We start from the raw sequence: 19,419 nt of genomic DNA on the forward strand, positions 1-19,419 counted from the left end.
CCTCTGAGTGTGCGCACACTACGTTGTCATCAGCATACTGAAGCTCTATGAAGGAAGTTACGGTAACCTTACTCTTTGCTTTCAGCCTGCTCAGATTGAAGAGCTTTCCATCTGTTCAATATATGATTTCTACTCTGGTGGGGAGTTTCCCTTCGACAGAGTGTAGGACAGGCATCCCCAAACTTTGGCTCTCCAGATGTTTTGGACTACAATTCCCATCATCCCTGACCACTGGTCCTGTTAGCTAGGGATCATGGGAGTTGTAGGCCAAAACATCTGGCGGGCCGCAGTTTGGGGATGCCTGGTGTAGGATCATGGCAATGAAAATAATGAATAGAGTTGGGGCAATAACACAACCCTGTTTAATACCTGATCCCACTGAGAATGGTTCACTTTGAGAGCCATTGTTATCTGCGATTGTTGCTGTCATATTATCATGGAGGAGCTGAATGATGTTTACAAATTTATTTGGGCAGCCAATTTTCAGAAGGACAGTCCACAGAGCATTACAATTTAGTGTCGAAAGCCTTAGTCAGGTCAATAAACGCCATATACAGGGGTTGGTTTTGCTCTCTGCATTTTTCTTGAAGCTGTTGAGCGGTGAAAATCATATCCACTGTCCCCCTAGAAGGCCGAAAACCATTTTGGGGATCAGGAAGGGTCACCTCGGATATTGTTAAGAGATGGTTTGCTAAGATCCTTACAATAATTTTGCCGGCCGCAGCTAATAGAGAGATGCCTTGATAGTTTCCACAATCAGTTCTGTCACCTTTTTAAAAGAGATTGATAATTTTGGACTTAAGCCATGGAGGGCTTTATATATCCTAAGCAGAACTTTGAATCGTGCCTGGAAACAGATTGGTAGCAAGGGGAGGTATTGTCACAAGGGTTGTCATATGAGCTCCATAACCAGCCCTGGCCAAATGATCACTTTTCAAATATGAAACCACCCAGGTAAAAGGGGGTGGTGGAAAGGGTTGTCAGAATTACACGTGCTCCTTTGCAAAGCTGTTGGTGCTTGGGGAAAAACATCCCGTGCCTTCTTTTTTGTTAGAATAACGCAGTCAGCAAAATCTCTCCTGCCGCGTCTAATCTCAGATCCATGGCTGTGAAAATATGCCCAAAGGGAGGGATGCTGAAATTTGCAATAAAAAACCCCAAACGCCTTGTGTGGCAGATAGCAGTGACGCTACCAAAGCAATACATACCTTTACAAAGCGCTAGAGGCGAGGAATGAGAGCCAAATAAATCCCCAGCAAAGATCAGACAAGACCTTGGCCTGTCACTTTAAAACAAAAGAGAGTTAGCACAGGGTACCAAAAGCCTGAAACAAAAGTCCCCTTTGGATTTATAAATTCTACCTCTCCGTCTCCACCCCCCACCCCACCCCACCCCAGTGATCTTTCATTCTTAGTATGTTTCATAAGCCACTCATTCTCTCTCACTTCAGGTCTTCCATAATCTCTGCTGGGTGGAAGAGAGTTTATTGCAGGCTGCACAGGGAGGCGAAGGCAGCTTGGCGGAGGGGGGGGGAGTGAGTGCATTTCACTTTATCAAAGTGTTTTTATTGCTTTCCTCTGCTCCCCTCCCCTGCCTCGCCTTGCTTCCATCCTTCTGAAATTTCATAAAAGTACCTCCTGCTAATCTATGAAGTGCATATACTGAGCTCTCTCTCTCTCTCTCTCTCTCTCTCTCTCTCTCTCTCTCTCTCTCCCTCTCTCTCTCTCTCTGTATATATATATATATATATATATATATATATATATACACACACACACACACACACACACACAGTATAACACAAAGATAATGTTTCACTGTTTTTGCTATAACAGCTATTGTTGTTGGATTACAGGTGAAGCTCGGGAAATTAGAGTATCGTCGAAAAGTGCATTTATTTCAGTAACGCAACTTAAAAGGTGAAACCAATATATGTGATAGATGCATGACATGCAAAGCAAGATATGCCAAGCCTTTATTTGTTGTAATTGTAATTATTTGTCGTTAGGCGGGTCAATTATAAATGGAATGTAATTAATGAAATGTAATAGCGATGTTTATTTTTGTATTATTGTAACTATTTGTTTTATTACTGTGGAATCTCCAAAAGAAAGCATCTGTAAAAATTAAAAGAAAAATAAAAAATAATAAGTTGCATTACTGAAATAAATGCACTTTTCGGCGATATTCTAATTTCCTGAGTTTCACCTGTAGGTCCGTCCCATATGAGAAGCACCATAATGCTTTATTCAATGAGCTAGGTTGGACTGCAAACAGCAAAACTCATTATTTACTTAGAGCCGCCCCTTTAACCCCCCCCCTCCGCTTTGGAGGTTGCAGACCATATGTTTTCCCAAGGCATCAGGGCCATGCCAGCCACGAGGCAAGGTGAGGCAACTGCTTCAGGCGGCAGGATCCACAGGGACAGCAGATCCAGCCTCCAAGGAATGTATTGCTTGCTGCTACTACTGCATGTTCCATGGGGGCTGGATCTGCTCTCTCCTAGCAGCGGCCCCAGTGCTGCCTCTACAGCAGCATCCTGGCAAACTTCACTCACCCCGTCTTCCTTGGTGGAGAGGGGAGGCACTGTTTTGTGGCTTTTGCCTGAGCTGCCAAAATGTCTTGGGCTGGCCCTGTTAGGTGCCAAGTGGCCTCTCTGCACCAGGGTTTCTCAAACTTGGGTCTCATGCTGTTTTTGCACTACAACTTCCAACTTCTTCTTCTTCTTCTTCTTTGGTGATCACTCGTAGCCAAGTAAGATTGTTTTCCATAAACATGGTTATAAAAACTGTGGACAGGGCCGTCTCTAGGCCCCGGCTGGGTGGCGCCTGGCCACCATGGGCGCGGAAGGGGCACCGAACGGCTGGTGTCTGGGAGCAGCTGCTGCGGCGCCCCCACCCCCCCACGGCGGCAGTAGTGCACGGCCATTGAGCTTCCTCCATGAAGCAGAATCAGCGAGACTCCTGCCTAGAGTGGCAGCACGCGCCTGCTGCCACTCTAGACAGGAGTCTCGCTGATTCTGCTTCATGGAGGAAGCTCAATGGCCGCGCGCCACCCCGCGTCCTGGAGCGGCCGCTGCAGGGAGGCGCCAAGGAGGGGCCGGTCCAGGGCGGGAGGCCGAGCAGCTCCCTCTGCGGGAGGTGGGCTCTGCACCCAGGCCAGCCCCCTGCAAGGTGGTGCGCGCCATCCAGGCTCCGCCAGCCTCCATCTCCGCCCCTCAGCCATGCGCTACTGCCGCCGTGGGGGGCGCCGCCGGAGGATTCTTGCATCACGGCCCTGGATACCCTTAAGACATTACTGGCTGTGGAGATGGGAAATGGAATGGAGTGATCCTGGAAAACGGCATGGCTGGCTGAAGCTACGAAGCACCATTTTGTTGTGACCTTTTGCTGCAGGCCAGACTGGTTCCATCTCATTGCTCACACAAACTTAGCGATGGGGCCCAGGGACCCACACCTGTCTCAGGTGCAGGCCTACACAACATGCCAATGGGGGAACAATGAGATGCACCTCCAAGCAAGGCACCGTTCCCTGTGAGAAGTCTGGGCTGCTCCAGTTGTGCACATTTGTTTACTCGTTCCTTCGCCCACCCACACAGGCACACAATTACACGTTAGCTTCCACTCTGCCTGCTGTGTGCATTATTAATTCGCTCAGTGGTAGCCTGGCCTGCATTGATAGAAAGGCAAAGGAAAAAAAGGGGTGGGTATTTATGGTTAAAAAAAGACACCAGAAATACATAATTGTCCTATAATATGTCATCAACAGCTCAAAACGAACTCGCCAGCTGCAGGACATGAGAGAGCAGCCTGCTCTTTCAGGAATAGATGCATCCATACTCTCACCCCAAGGCAAGGAACTTCTAGAGCAGGGGGCTGAAACCTGAAGACTAGCAACACCAGGAACTCTTTAAATGCAGTTTTGAAAAAGATCTGTACCCCCCTACCTCCTGCCTCCGGATAATGTGAAACAAAGAGGATTCCACTATTCTTTCATTTATTAATCACTTTCCTGCAGCATCTCAAAGCAATTTCACAGAATCATAGAATTGAATAGTTGGAAGGGACCCTGAGGACTGCCTACTCCAACCCCCTGCAATGCAGGAATATGCCGCTCTCCCATGCAGGGATCGAACCTACAACCTCTGCATTATCAGCACCATGCTCTAACCCCGTGTTTCCCAGCCTTGGGTCTAAAGCTGCTTTTGGACTACAGTTCCCATCATCCCTGACAACTGGTCTTGCTAGCTAAGGATGATGGGAGTTGTGGTCCCCAAACAGCTGGAGACCTAAGGTTGGGAAACATTGCTCTAACCACTGAGTTATCTGGGCTATTTTTGCCCAGCCCTCAGCTAAAGCCATCCCACTTGTTGGCCATCATCACCTCTTGTGGGAGTGAGTTCCATAGTTTAATTCAGATTCACTGGGAGCCCTTCACTCCCCCCCCCGTCCATTTTCTCCATGCCATCCATAATCTTATAAAGTTCATATCACACCACCTCTTGCCATTTTTATCAACTAAATGCCCCAACCTTTCATTTGAGAGAAGTTGCTCCAACCCCTTGGTCATTTTTGTTTTTCCCTGAACCTTTCCCAAGTCCAAAATATACTTTTTGTGGTGAGGTGACCAGTATTGCAAATGCACTGGCCTTGCTTCACATCCTTCTTGAGTGCTTTTGCTTCCCTGGAACGTATCCTCTGATGATAACTCCAGCTTGCCTTCCTGGGGAACAGAGAGCAGAATGTGATGGTTTGTAGAAGCTGGCTTACTGTGCAAAGATTAAAAAAATAAGATTGGTGATCCAGCCACTTTTCTTTCTGTCTCCACTCACCCCTTCCATGTAGCCCTCGGAAGTAGGCCCGGAAGGGAAAGTGGCCCTCAGCTTAAAAAATGTTCCGCATCCCTGCTCTACACCGACTGGCATTGGCTCAACAACATTTTGGATAGGAGACATTCCCAGGGCTTCTGGAAATGCCAGAGATAGGACTTGGGACCTTCTTCAACAGCATCTCCACCACTGAGCTCAGTTCTTCCTGATGGCTACATTTTGCAGCTCTGGTATCATTATTTTTTAAGTGCCTCATTAGAGCAGACGGGGCTGAACTGAGAAGCAAACAGTTCCCACTGCGAAATTCCCCATGTTTACCCAAGAACTCTGCTGTCTTCAAGGCCTGTGTGGGTGGAGATTGATGTAAGTCCGAGGCACTTTGGAGAGCGCAAGCGAGCTGTTGATATTGCATCCTGCCAATTCCCCCCTTTAAATGCAGAGAAATGCCTTTTGCTTTACGGCCGTAACAAAGTGCTCAATACTGGGGATGGCTGGCATTTGGTTTGCTTTTGGAGAGTTTTGCACATCAAAACTTTGCAGGCATTCGCCCACCCCACCCCCCACAAATGTGGGAGTTATATTTATTTATTGGTGGCATTTGCAAGCCCCATCGTAAGATTTAGCCCCCTACAAACCCAAACACTGCCATATACGAAGGAAAATGTTGCCAGTAATTCTAATGCTCTGGTATCAAAGTTGCTAACCTCTGCATAAAGGTAAAGGAAAGGGACCCCTGACCATTGGGTCCAGTCGTGACCGACTCTGGGGTTGCGCGCTCATCTCGCATTATTGGCCGAGGGAGCCGGCGTACAGCTTCCAGGTCATGTGGCCAGCATGACAAAACCGCTTCTGGCAAACCAGAGCAGCACATGGAAACGCCGTTTACCTTCCCGCTGTAGCGGTTCCTATTTATCTACTTGCATTTTGACGTGCTTTCGAACTGCTAGGTTGGCAGGAGCTGGGACCAAGCAACGGGAGCTCACCCCGTCACAGGGATTCGAACCGCTCACCTTCTGATCAGCAAGCCCTAGGCTCTGTGGTTTAATCACAGCGCCACCTGGGTCCTCTGCATAATGCACATTAATATGCTTTTCTGGGGGACCCCCCCCCCAAATATTCTCCAGCTTTAAGGGAGCCGTTATTGAAATTGGTGGATGTGCTGGAAAGAGAAACTTGCTGAATCTGGTTGCAGAGGACAGAGAATATGCCAAATAGCAAATCAGGCTGGTAAGTGGCTGCGATTTGTTATGTATTGGAATCAATATTGTCCCCAAAGTACTATCCAGATATTAATGTAATCCAGTTTTCTTCCTAAACAGTGTGTGTATTTAAAGCATTTGTATTTTAGGTACAATGCACTAAATCTAGTTTTTTTAAAAAAATCAAATACAGTGGTACCTCGGTTTATGAATACAATTGGTTCCGGAAGTCTGTTCATAAACTGAAGCGTTCATAAACTGAAGCGAACTTTCCCATTGAAAGTAATGGAAAGTGGATTAATCCGTTCCAGACGGGTCTGCAGAGTACTCAACCTGAAGCGTACTTAACCCGAAGCATGGGTGTAATTGGTTCTGGAAGTCTGTTCATAAACTGAAGCGTTCATAAACTGAAGCGAACTTTCCCATTGAAAGTAATGGAAAGTGAATTAATCCATTCCAGATGGGTCTGCGACGTTCGTAAACCGAAAATTTGTAAACCGAGCTGTTCGTAAACCAAGGTTCCGCTGTATAGCAGAGGAAGCTTTTGGGAATACAGAAAGGTGCCTTATACCAAACACTGGCTCAGTGGCCCAGAGCTTCATCCACTGGCCTGCACTACCAGGACGAGGCAGGATGCACACATGCACAGTCCGTCTGGGTTGGTGCTGCTGCTCTGCTCGGCCGGCGCACTCAGCCGGCGGCGCTTGGCCGGCGCTCTGCTTCAGAGTATGCTATGGAGCAGGTGGCCAGCCGGCAGTTTGCCGCCTGGCTACCTGCTCTGTAGCGTGCTCTGCTTCTTCTTGCTCAGGCAGAGGAGGTGAGGGGTGGGCCGGGGGCCGGGGGTGCTTCCCCCGCACGCTGACCCTGCCAGAGTGGAGCTAGGGGGGCCCGCCCCCTTCGCCCCTCCCTTCATAGCTGCCAAGTTTTCCCTTTTCTCGCGAGGAAGCCTATTCAGCATAAGGGAAAATCCCTTAAAAAAAGGGATAATTTGGCAGCTATGCCTCCCTTGCTACACGCCTGACCCCAGCCTAACTTGCTCCTATGCTTTTAACAGCTGCTGGCTCTGCAAGAATTAGCAGGTGAAGCTTTTCAAGACCTGGAGATAAAAACACAAGCATTTGCTAATGCCAGCAGATCAAGCTGCCTTTAAAGGCACAGCAGCAAGGGTCAACAAGGAAAGCTAGCAACCCCTCCTCCCCGCTTCTCTGCTGCTAGTGTTAAATCACCGATTATCTGTGGAGTGGGTGGAATATCCTTGCAGATAATTTTTGTTCCTTTGCAAGCTGTTCAAAACAATGTTTCACTGGTAGCCCTCATTTGCAGAGCAACGAGTCCTCAGGTAATTGCAATGCTTTATCTTTTAAAAACAAATGTCCTATTTTTATTTAATTGTCTAATAAGACTGCTCTCATTATCAGATGTGTGGCTCTTCATAGCTTTCCTTATTAAGCTTGCTCCTACAAAGGCATGGAATTATTTTACTCAACTCAGGTTTGTGAAATCGCACCCACAGACGAAATGGGTCGCTTTTGCATTCTTAGCAGACCCTTAAAAATGTTTGATTTCCCCCGAAGGAAATGGAACCTAAGTAGCAAAGCTGCCAGGGGCGTAGAAAGATTGCTATGCAATGGGAGCTGGAAACAAAATATGCACAATCTCATGAAAGACGCAGTAAATCACGAGAAATGCCATAAACTGATGATGCGAAGAATCAGCTGCTAGGAGAAACTATAAATAGACAAGTTTATAAATTCAGGGTGGATATAGGTGGCATTATTCTTTTTCTAAAATCTGTATACCTAGGAACGCATTATGCAAGCGCACACACAAAAAGTGAAAATAGGATAGAGAGGTGAGAGATAAATTCAGCTGCCTTCTACCGAGTCAGAGTGAGAGTCCATCTGTCTATTCTGACAGACATAGCGCTCTCTAAGATGCCTACCAGATGGCTCACAGAAACAGGTAAAGGTAAAGGACCCCTGGATGGTTAAGTCCAGTCAAAGGCGACTATGGGGTTGCGGTTCTCATCTCGCTTCAGGCCGAGGGAGCCGGCGTTTGTCCACAGACAGCTTTCCGGGTCATGTGGCCAGCAGGACTAAACCGCTTCTGGCGCAACGGGACACCGTGACGGAAACCATGGAAACACTGTTTACCTTCCTGCCACAGTGGTACCTATTTATCTACTTGCACTGGTGTGCTTTCAAGCTGCCAGGTTGGCAGGAGCTGGGACAGAGCAATGGGAGCTCACTCCGTCATGGGGATTCGAACCACCAACCTTCTGATCGGCAAATCCAAGAGGCTCAGTGGTTTAGACCACAGCGCCACCCGCGTCCCTTGTTTTCAATCGCCGAGAAAATAAGAAGAGCCCACTAGACCATCAACATCCTATTCTCATGTGGCCACCCAGATCCTTGTAGGAAACCAGGGAGCAGAACATGAGGACAAAAGTGGGGCAGACCTACTGGGTAGAGTTGCTGTGACCATTAGGCCTGCACTGCTTCAGCTTCTTTGAATGAAGAATTAACTTCACTGACACTGGGTGTTTTATTGTTAACTTACTCCTGACTCTGGCTCCTGAAAATTGACTCCTGTATATTGGCAGTCTCTAGTTTGGGACGCGGGTGGCGCTGTGGTCTAAACCACTGAGCCTAGGGCCTGCTGATCAGAAGGTCGGTGGTTCGAATCCCCGCAACGGGGTGAGCTCCCGTTGTTCAGTCCCTGCTCCTGCCAACCTAGCAGTTTGAAAGCACATCAAAGTGCAAGTAGATAAATAGGTGCTGCTCTGGCGGGAAGGTAAACGGCATTTCTGTGTGCTGCTCTGGTTTGCCAGAAGCGTCTTTGTCATGCTGGCCACATGACCCGGAAGCTGTCTGCGGACAAACGCTGGCTCCCTCGGCCTATAGAGCGAGATGAGCGCCGCAACCCCAGAGTCGTCTGCGACTGGACCTAATGATCATGGGTACCTTTACCTTTACTTTGGGGCAGGGGGTAGCAGACCCTCCAAGTGCCCCTATTTTCCAGGGGCAATCCCAGATTTACAAAAGCCATCCTGGTTCCTGATTTGATCCTGGAATGTCCTGCTTTTCCTCAGGCTGGAGAAATGTTAGAGGGCATGGAGTTATGCAACCCCACAAGCCAAGGAGATAAGTAACTACCTGTATAATACGGTTGCCCTACGTCCAGGAAAACCTGGATATGTCCTCTTTTGGGGGGGGCAACATGACCATCCAGGCAGATCTTTACATTTCAAAGGAAATGTCCATTTTGGGGGGCTTGGGCTTGCGCTGCTTTGCACGCTAGCCTGAGCTGGGGAAAGAGGTGCTCAGGTTTTGCCTTTCCCCAGCTCAGGCTGTCTTTTTTGCTCTTCAAGATATGGCAACCCTACTACAGGGCAGCTCTCTATAGAGAAGTTTTTTTAAAATGTTTAATGTTTTATTATGTTTTTATATGTGTTGAAAGCCGCCCAGAGTGGCTGGAGCAACCCTATCAGATGGGCAAGGTATAAATAATAAAATGACGACGACGATAGAATAGAACACCCCTATTTTCTTTGGAGAAATATTGGAGGATATGCGGTAGTAAACCTGCATTTTTTTTCTCAGTAGCAAACGGACCTTGAATGGACCTTGAGGTGAACTGAGTAGTCTCTGAAGCACTTTGGACCGAGGGCTGCTGCTTCCTGATGTGACAAAGTAGGGTAAATATCAGGTCTTTGGTTGATACACATATCCCTATTCAATAGATACCTTAAAATGTGGCTACTGATGAAATGCGCATTTCTAGATGTATTTTCTCTCCACGGTACACAATTCCCAACACGTTTTCTCTTAAAATATGCATTTTGGCCCGCATCCCGGTGTGTGTTTTTTTGAGCTGGAAACTGTGTCAGATCATTTAGAGTGTAAAACCCACCCACCAGTCTGAGAGATGAAAAGCCGATCTGTCCATATAGAAATTTGCCAAAAAAAAGAAAAGAAAAGAAAAAAGGAATTCCTCAAGCATTCCTAACTTATTTATGCTGCTGTCAGAAGCATGGCACATTAGGCCATCTGAGCATGCAATACCCAACAATAATTCAGGTCTGCCTGCATTTATACTGGGCATCGCCCCTTTGAATGGGAACATGATGCACAGTTAAGTCAATTGGGCATGTGATGCACAGTGATGCTTCAAATCCTTACTCCAGGCTATGGAGTGTGTGCAGATGATAGCAACGGGCACAGCACTGATTCACTTCCAGTTTGCAAAGATCACATTTCTGCTTCTGCAGTTAAGTGCTCTGAACGAGTAAGCTGGCAGAAAAGAATGAAAGGTTTCTGAAAAGAGTTCCAACACGTTGCTAGCTCTCTGTTTCGAAGTTGTGCATTTCAAACCTCAGTCTTTTTTTTCAAATTAATTTTTATTAAGATTTTTCCAAAGAAAAAACAAAAATTAAACAGATATGAAGTTAAACATACATAAACACATACATAAACCAATACCCCCCTTTCCATTTCTTGGGGGTGTCTAACTGTATAGCCATAAATCTTTAGCACTTGTTCCGCCGAACTCAGCTTCCCCTTCTCCCTACTTTGGTTTTATTTATCAAATCTTACTTCTTTTGCTCTTCTAAGTCCAGTCCTGGTTTACTTAACTATATTCCATCCACATCCAAATACATTCAATAATTGCAGATGCAGGTATTATCCGATATCTGTGAGTGTTTTCAAGGTTTTACAATATGTATTAAGATATTCCGAGAATTTACACCACTCCTTTTGGGTTTTCTGATCTTTTTGTTCTCTTACCCTTCCCGTTAGCTTAGCTAATTCTATATACTCTATCCTTTTACGTCTCCAATCTTCTATTGATGGAGTCTCTGTTGTCTTCCATTGCTGTGCCAGCAGCATTCTGGCCGCTGTGGTGGCATACGTAAATATTCTTGTGTCCTCTTTTTTTATTTCATTTCCAATTAAGCCCAACAAGAATAGCTCTGGCTTCTTCGGGAATGTGTATTTTAGCAACTTTTTCAGCTCATTATAAATTAGCTCCCAAAAAGGTTTAACTTTCTTGCAAAGCCACCACATATGGTATATGTCACCCTCCTTCTCCTTGCATTTCCAGCATTGCCTGTCTTTTTTCTTATACAACTTTGCTAGTTTCACTGGGGTCAAATACCACCGGTACATTAACTTCATAATGTTCTCTTTTAATGTTGTGCAGGCAGTGGATTTGATGTTCCGATTCCACAGTTTTAACATAGGTCTGTTTCAATGTTATGACCGAAGTCCCTCGCTCAAACCTCAGTCTTGGCACTTAACATCACTTTTGGGGTCCCACCCCAGTGAAAACGAAGCCTGAGGCATCGGAATACAGTGCAGCACGTCGTAGCAATTCCCCGACATGGCCGCAAGATGTGTAACAGCCGACATTTATGTGCCCTAATGATGCGGGAATTCCAGGGAGGGAAGAACCTCCTGGAATTTGTGTAAACAAGTCGACAGAGGGGAAAATATGTTTCTGTGAAATGGGGTATTGTGGCATGAATGGCAACTTGCATGTTTAGGGTGGGATTTTAAAAGCACCCCTGTCTTCAGGACCACAGGAATTTGGGGTTTTCGGAGTTGTGCCTTGTAATTAATAGATGCAGATGGTGACAGCAGTCACGAAATTAAAAGACGCCTGCTTCTTGGGAGAAAAGCAATGACAAACCTAGACAGCATCTTAAAGAGCAGAGACATCACCTTGCCGACAAAGGTCCGTATAGTTAAAGCTATGGTTTTCCCAGTAGTGATGTATGGAAGTGAGAGCTGGACCATCAAGAAGGCTGATCGCTGAAGAATTGATGCTTTTGAATTATGGTGCTGGAGGAGACTCTTGAGAGTCCCATGGACTGCAAGAAGATCAAACCTATCCATTCTGAAGGAAATCAGCCCTGAGTGCTCACTGGAAGGACAGATCGTGAAGCCGAGGCTCCAATACTTTAGCCACCTCATGAGAAGAGAAGACTCCCTGGAAAAGACCCTGATGTTGGGAAAGATTGAGGGCACTAGGAGAAGGGGACGACAGAGGACGAGATGGTTGGACAGTGTTCTCGAAGCTACGAACATGAGTTTGACCAAACTGCGGGAAGCAGTGGAAGACAGGAGTGCCTGGCGTGCTATGGTCCATGGGGTCACGACTGACTAAATGACTAAACAACAACAATTAATAGCCACACATGGTGTTATGGGCTGGTCTTGCGGAAAGTTGGGAGGCAGGATGGTGTAGTAGTTGGACTAGGACCTCGGGAGACCAGGGTTCAAATCCCCACTCAGCCACGAAGCTCACTGGGTGACTTTTGGCTGGTCACCTACTCTCAGCCGAACCAACCTCACAGGGTTGTTGTGAGGTTAAATTGGGAAGGAGGAAAACGATATAGGCTACCTTGAGCTTTGTGGAGGAAAGGTAGGATACAAATGTAACGTAAAATGGATCTAGGGATTAGGACCCCCTGCGTGCAATTCAGACTCTCTAGCACTGAGCTACAGCCCTCCCTCAAATGTACAGTTTAATATTGTAAAGATCAAGGGAAGTAATAATACCAGTCTATTCTGGTTGGACAGTGTTCTCGAAGCTATGAACATGAGTTTGACCAAACTGTGGGAGGCAGTGGAAGACAGGAGTGCCCGGCGTGCTCTGGTCCATGGGGTAATAAAGAGTCGGACACGACTAAACGACTAAACAACAACAACAATTCTGCTTTGGTCAGATCACACCTGGAATACTGTGTCCAATTCTGGGCACCACAATTTAGGAAGGATGTTGGCAAGCTGGAATATGTGCAGAGGAGGGCGGCAAAGTTGACCAAGGGTCTGGAAACCAAGCCTTATGAGGAGCTGGGTATGTTTAGCCTGGAAAAGAGGAGACTGAGAGGAGATACAATAGCCCTCTTCAAATATCTCAAGGGCTGTCCCATGGAAGAGGGAGCAAGCTTGTTTTCTGCTGCTCTGGAGGGTAGGGCTGGAACCAATGACTCCAAGTTACAAGAAAGGAGATTTCGACTTAGCATCAAGAAAATCTTTCTGACAGTAAGAGCTGTTCAGCAGCGGAACAGATTCCCACAAGAGGTGGTGGACTCTCCTTGCTTGGAGGATTTTAAGCAGAGGTTGGATGGCCATCTGCCATGGATGCTTTAGTTGAGATTCCTGCATTGCAAGGGGGTTGGACTAGATGGCCCTTGGGGTCCCTTCCTACTTAACAATTCTACAATTCCATGAAATTGCTTCGAGATGCTGCAGGAAAGTGATTAATAAATGAAATAATAGTGGAAATTGCAGTCATGATTACCTGGTGGAAACTTACATGGTGGGTAGCCTAGGACAAGCCATAGCTGTAGAAAGGGGACCTTGAGTTTTACTGTGAAATTTAAATATTCTATCTGCCCCCCTCCATGACTATATTACAGTAATTTCAAAGCAAAGCAATGCATTTTTCCTAGAGTAAGTCCTGCATTAGTCTGTACTTCAGTTCTATCTAATATGATTTATTGAATCATTAAAGCCAACTGTCACAGTGTCTCTTTCATTTTTCCAGAAACCAAGCCATGTAACAGTTGAGGATACTGGTTGCAGAATGTGTGTGTGTGTGTGTGTGTGTGTGTGTGTGTGTGTGTGTGTGTGTGACAATACCGTGTTATTAAATCAAAGCATATTAAATGCAGAAGCGCTGTAAACCTTTTCCCCCCTCCTAATTACGGGCATTAACACACTTTGTAATCTCATTAAGCTAATTGTATTGCTTCAGAATGGGCCTCTCAAATGCGAGATGCGAAAACAACTCAGCTAAACGAACTGGATATTTGATTCAATAAAAAATAAAATTACCACGCGAGTGCAAACAGCTGCAACAAGGGGGCCAACTTGAATAAAATATCGTGGGGGCCCAGGTAAGCCCCGCTCTGCACAATTGATCACATGGCACAGTGTGTGCGCACACCATTTGAATGGGAATGCCCATTAACTTTGTGGGGGCCCAGCCCTCTCAAATATTTTATTGTGGGGGGGGGCATGAATCCCCATTGCCCCTAGGAGTTGGCTCCAATGAGCTGCAATATTTCGTATTGCTAGAAACACCCCCTATTTTCCCCAAGGATGAAAAGCTTCAACTTGCTTGAGGAGCGGCAGCCAGATTGTTTACCGGGCTGGTTATAGGGAGCAGATGATGTTAGGATTTCATGCTTCCCGATTTTTATGATTGGTATAATTCCCAAGCCTGTCTGAGTAGAGTCTGAGAAAGGAAGACTGTCTTACCTCACTTCTGGTGTGAGACTGAAACTGTACTTTCACTTTTATATCGGTTTTTTCTGGTTTGTTCTCGGAGCTGGAGAGCTGGAGATGCAATACCCAGCTCCCTAAGCTGTTCCTCATAAGGCATCGTTTCCAGGCCTTTGACCATTTTGGTTGCCCTCTTCTGGACATTGACAAGCTGGAACATGTCCAGACGAGGCCAACCAAAATGGTCAAGGGCCTGGAAACGATGCCTTATGAGGAACGGCTTAGGGAGCTGGGTATGTTTAGCCTGGAGACGAGAAGGTTAAGGGGTGATATGATAGCCATGCTCAAATATATAAAAGGATGTCATATAGAGGAGGGAGGAAGGTTGTTTTCTGCTGCTCCAGAGAAGCGGACACAGAGCAATGGATTCAAGCTACAAGAAATAAGATTCCACCTAAACATTAGGAAGAACTTCCTGACAGTAAGAGCTGTTCGGCAGTGGAATTTGCTACCAAGGAGTGTGGTTGAGTCTCCTTCATAGAATCATAGAGTTGGAAGAGACCACAAGGGCCATCCAGTCCAACCCCTGCCAAGCAGGAAACACCATCAAAGCATTCTTGACATATGTCTGTCAAGCCTCTGCTTAAAGACCTCCAAAGAAGGAGACTCCACCACATCCCATCCTCTGTGAAGTTCTGGTCTAGCTCATCAACACTATGGCAAACGCTCTCCCTTGTATGTATGGCACCTGTTCCAGTCTTTACATTCGATTTTGGACACATGGTCTACCATCAGAGTTGCAGCGAGGAGATGTAGATGCCCAGAGAAGGCAGGAAAAGGTGAGTGCTTGCTAGGAATCACAAGCCTTCTCCTGCATATACAAAAGTAGGTCCTGTGTTTCAGCCCAAGTGTTAGAGGCAGATCTCAGGTGTGGACCAGCTGAAGACCACTAGTTTAGCGCTTTAAACATTAGTGTGGGCGCCTGGAATTGGGCCTGGAAATGAACTGCCAGCCCGTGCTAATTATAAAAAGAACGAGCATGATTTGCGTGAATGTGTGGGGCGGGGAGAGCCAGCCTTTTACCCCCACACAGCAAAGAATGTGGACTTGAATCATCCTCCTGGAAGTCAAAAGATAAAGACAAGAACATCTTGAGGAGCCCCCTTGCGATGTTCTCATCCTTTGAAAACGTCTTCTTCTCTTCTGCCACCCCTTACCTTTTTATAAGGAAATAAAGGCTCCACAATGAAGATCGTCACAATGAGTTTGGAAGAAACCCTCTTTTGTTGCGGACGACTAATAATACATTTAAAAACTGCCTCGACAATAAGCAGAATTATATAAAGTGACTGAATAATTAGTAGCTACCAGCCTGACAAAGCTTTATTAAAATAGTGATGGGGGCCTGCTAAAATTACCGTTGTTTATGCACTGGGGAGGAAAAGAAACAACTAAAAATGAACGAGGAACAGGCCTAAGTTCAAACAGGCGATGGGAAACAAATGGTGGATCCAGGAGATGCCCAGACAGATCCTCTGGGTGCACATTGTAGATCAAGAAAATGGGCCTTCCTCATCCTACTCAGCCTCACAGCTGAAGACCCAAACTTCATCATACCCCGCAAGTGTCCCGGAAAAACTGGGACATCCCATTCTTATCGCAAGAGAACGGCGGCCATTTTGGTTGCCATGGTCTCCCCTAAGCACTGTTTTTCTGGGATGAGATCTACCTAACCTAGGGTTGCTGTATCAAAACCCAGACACAGTTGCTCAGCTTTTCCTGGGCAATCATCCTTAAAGCTGTTGAGCTTCTTTTGGATAGCAGGGTGGCGGATGAGCTTTCTTAATGGCCACCTCGTGAGAAGAGAAGACTCCCTGGAAAAGACCCTGATGTTGGGAAAGATGGAGGGCACAAAGAGAAGGGGACGACAGCATGAGCGTACCCAGCGAGGGGCGGGGGGCAGCTGCCCCCCCAGAAGCAAAAAAACCCAACAACGTATTTTGCGGACCACTACCCGCACTTTTCCCCTCCGAAAACTGAAGGGGAAAAGTCGCTGCGGGTTATGGAAATTGGGCTGTTTCTGCCCCCTCCATGGCTGCAGCCAGCGACAGGAACGTGGGGAGGGTGAGAAGCAGCCTGACATCGGGCTGTTTTCGCCCCCTCTGCGGCTGTAGCCAGTGACAGGAACGTGGGAGGGGGGAGGAGCAGTCTGAGCTGGGGGGCGGGGTGGACGGGAGCTCCATCCTTCCTTCCATCCTTCCCCCCTCTCTTTCTTCCTTTTTCTCCCTCCCTCCCTCCCCTCACTCTCTCACCCCTCCCTCCCTCCCTCCCTCCCTCCCTCCCTCCCTCCCTCCCTCTCTCACCCCTTCCTTCCTTCCTTCCTTCCTTCCTTCCTTCCTTCCTTCCTTCCTTCCTTCCTTCCTTCCTTCCTTCCTTCCTTCCTTCCTTCCTTCCCTCCCCCTCTTTCTTCCTTCCCTTTTCTCCCTCCCTCCCTCACTTCTCTCTCTCTCTCTCTCTCTCTCACCCCTTCCTTCCTTCCTTCCTTCCTTCCTTCCTTCCTTCCTTCCTTCCTTCCTTCCTTCCGTCCGTCCTTCCTTCCTTCCTTCTCTCTCTCTCTCCCACCCACCCCTTCCTTCCCCCTCTTTCTTTCTTCCTTTCTCTCTCTCTCTCTCTCCCTCCCTTCTCTCTCTCTCTCCCCTTCCTTCCTTCCTTCCTTCCTTCCTTCCTTCCTTCCTTCCTTCCTTCTCTCTCTTCCCTCTTGCCCCCCCCCCCAGTTTTGATCCTGGGTACGCCCATGGACGATAGAGGATGAGATGGTTGGACAGTGTTCTCGAAGCTACCAACATGAGTCTGACCAAACTGCGGGAGGCAGTGGAAGACAGGAGTGCCTGGCGTGCTCTGGTCCATGGGGTCATGAAGAGTCGGACACGACTAAATGACTAAACAACAACAACAACAACAATTGCCACCTAGGAGGCAACATGGAACTGACTGTCACACTGTGCTTCTGCTGGCGAACAGACAGAATCCTGGACATTCCCGCCGGGTGCCAATGTAACCCCCACCCCCTGCCAGATTTCCCCCCGGAAACATATGATGACCTTACCTCACCCTGCTTGAAAATTCTAAGGAACAAAAAACAAAAACAAAAAAACCAGTCCTTTCCTGTTCCTGACTCCCATCCCTGCCTATTTGGGCATCCTGTCACATTAGGATATTTGATTTATGTATTTAATCAAATTAACCATAAAAAACCTCTGTAACTGATGCTCGGCTTTGATTCCCCGCCCCCCTTTGAAGGTAGGGATTGCAGTTTAAAAACAAAAAAAGCCCAAACTGGTAAACCACTGGGAAAGAGTGCGGTGAAAAGAAAAGCTTTAAATAAACAATAAAATGGTAACGAATACTGGTAATTTACTCGCACATGAAGTATGCATTGAGGCTTACCTATAGAATACGTAAGGAAAGAGTGTGAGCATGGGGAATACATAGATGCAACGATGCCTTGCAGTTCAGACTGATGTTGGGCTCAACAATCTCCAAAGGAACACATCCTTGGATCTCGTTGGCTTCCTTGGGCGCAGGCAGTTCACTCAATATCACGTGGACTTTGCTCCAGGCACTACTAGTGACTTGGGAGTCTCTTTTCACGCCTGCCGTGGTTTTGTAACCTCCCCCCCCCCCCAAATTTCTGAAACGATCAGCTGAAAGGCATGTTGGTGTTCCTGACGGAAAGAGGCAGCTTAGAGAATAGCCAAGCAGGAAAGCCAGGGTTTTTAAACTTTTCACGTTGAATTTTCACGTTGAAGCTCTACAGCTTTTTTTTTTTGCATGTTAATACTCTTATTTATTTTTATTCATTTATTAAATTCGTACTCTGCTGCCCCTCGTCCGTAGATCTCAGAGCAGTTCGCAATGTAAAACAGCAAGATAAAGACCACAAAGTACAGACTACACACATGAAACGGATTTTACATTGACGAAAAACAACAGAGGTGCTGTATGGAAGCAAGCAATAAAGGCCCGCTGTGAGAATGGACTAACTAACACCAAGAGAAGAATTAAGAGGGGATTAAAGAAGAAGTGGCTACTGGAGGAAGTAATGGACATATGTTTGTAACAGGAGCGGGAAACCTGATTTTTTTTTTTTTTAAAAAGGAATTGTTTTAAATTAAATTAATTGTTTTAAAATAATATTATGGTTTAAATTGAATTATGGTGCTGGAGGAGACTCTTGAGAGTCCCATGGACTGCAAGAAGATCAAACCTATCCATTCTTAAGGAAATCAGCCCTGAGTGCTCACTGGAAGGACAGATCCTGAAGCTGAGGCTCCAATACTTTGGCCACCTCATGAGAAGAGAAGAATCCTTGGAAAAGACCCTGATGTTGGGAAAGATTGAGGGCACAAGGAGAAGGGGACGACAGAGGACGAGATGGTTGGACAGTGTTCTCGAAGCTACGAACATGAGTTTGACCAAACTGCGGGAGGCAGTGGAAGACAGGAGTGCCTGGCGTGCTCTGGTCCATGGGGTCACAAAGAGTCGGACACGACTAAATGACTAAACAACAACAACAAATAATAAAACTATTAAAAGTAATTTAGTAATTTGGACTGATTTGTAATAATTTGGAAAACCAATAAAAATAAAAATAAAAACCTCAAAATACATAGCACAGATTAAGCGAAACAACAACAAATAAATAACGCCCCCTCCTAGAACACATTTAAAAGGGCATCGGAGGTCAATCATTGTGTGTGTGTGTGTAAGCTAGTAGAAGAATTTATTCTACCTTTCTCATAACACTAAAACTCTTGGACACTGGATGAAGCTGGATGTTGAAAGGTCCAGCAGTGATAAAAGAAAATACTTCTTTATGCAGTGCATGGTTATACTATGGACATTGTGAGGGCCACCAAATTGGATTGCTTTGAAAGAGGAGGAGACAAATTCATGGAGAAGGCAATTCACAGCTGTTAGCCATGATGGTTACATTCAGCTTCCGCAGTTGGGGGCAGAATTGTCTCTGAATACTAGTTGCTGTGAACAGCTGGAGAAGAGTGTTCTTGTGCTCCAGTCCTACTTTGAGGAACTGAATTTGGTAGCCCTGGCCTGATCCAGCAGCGCTATTCTTTTATTAGGAAGCTGTCTTATACTG

The sequence above is a fragment of the Zootoca vivipara genome, chromosome 1 (genome assembly GCF_963506605.1).
Source record: "Zootoca vivipara chromosome 1, rZooViv1.1, whole genome shotgun sequence".
Classification (NCBI taxonomy): Eukaryota; Metazoa; Chordata; class Lepidosauria; order Squamata; family Lacertidae; genus Zootoca; species Zootoca vivipara.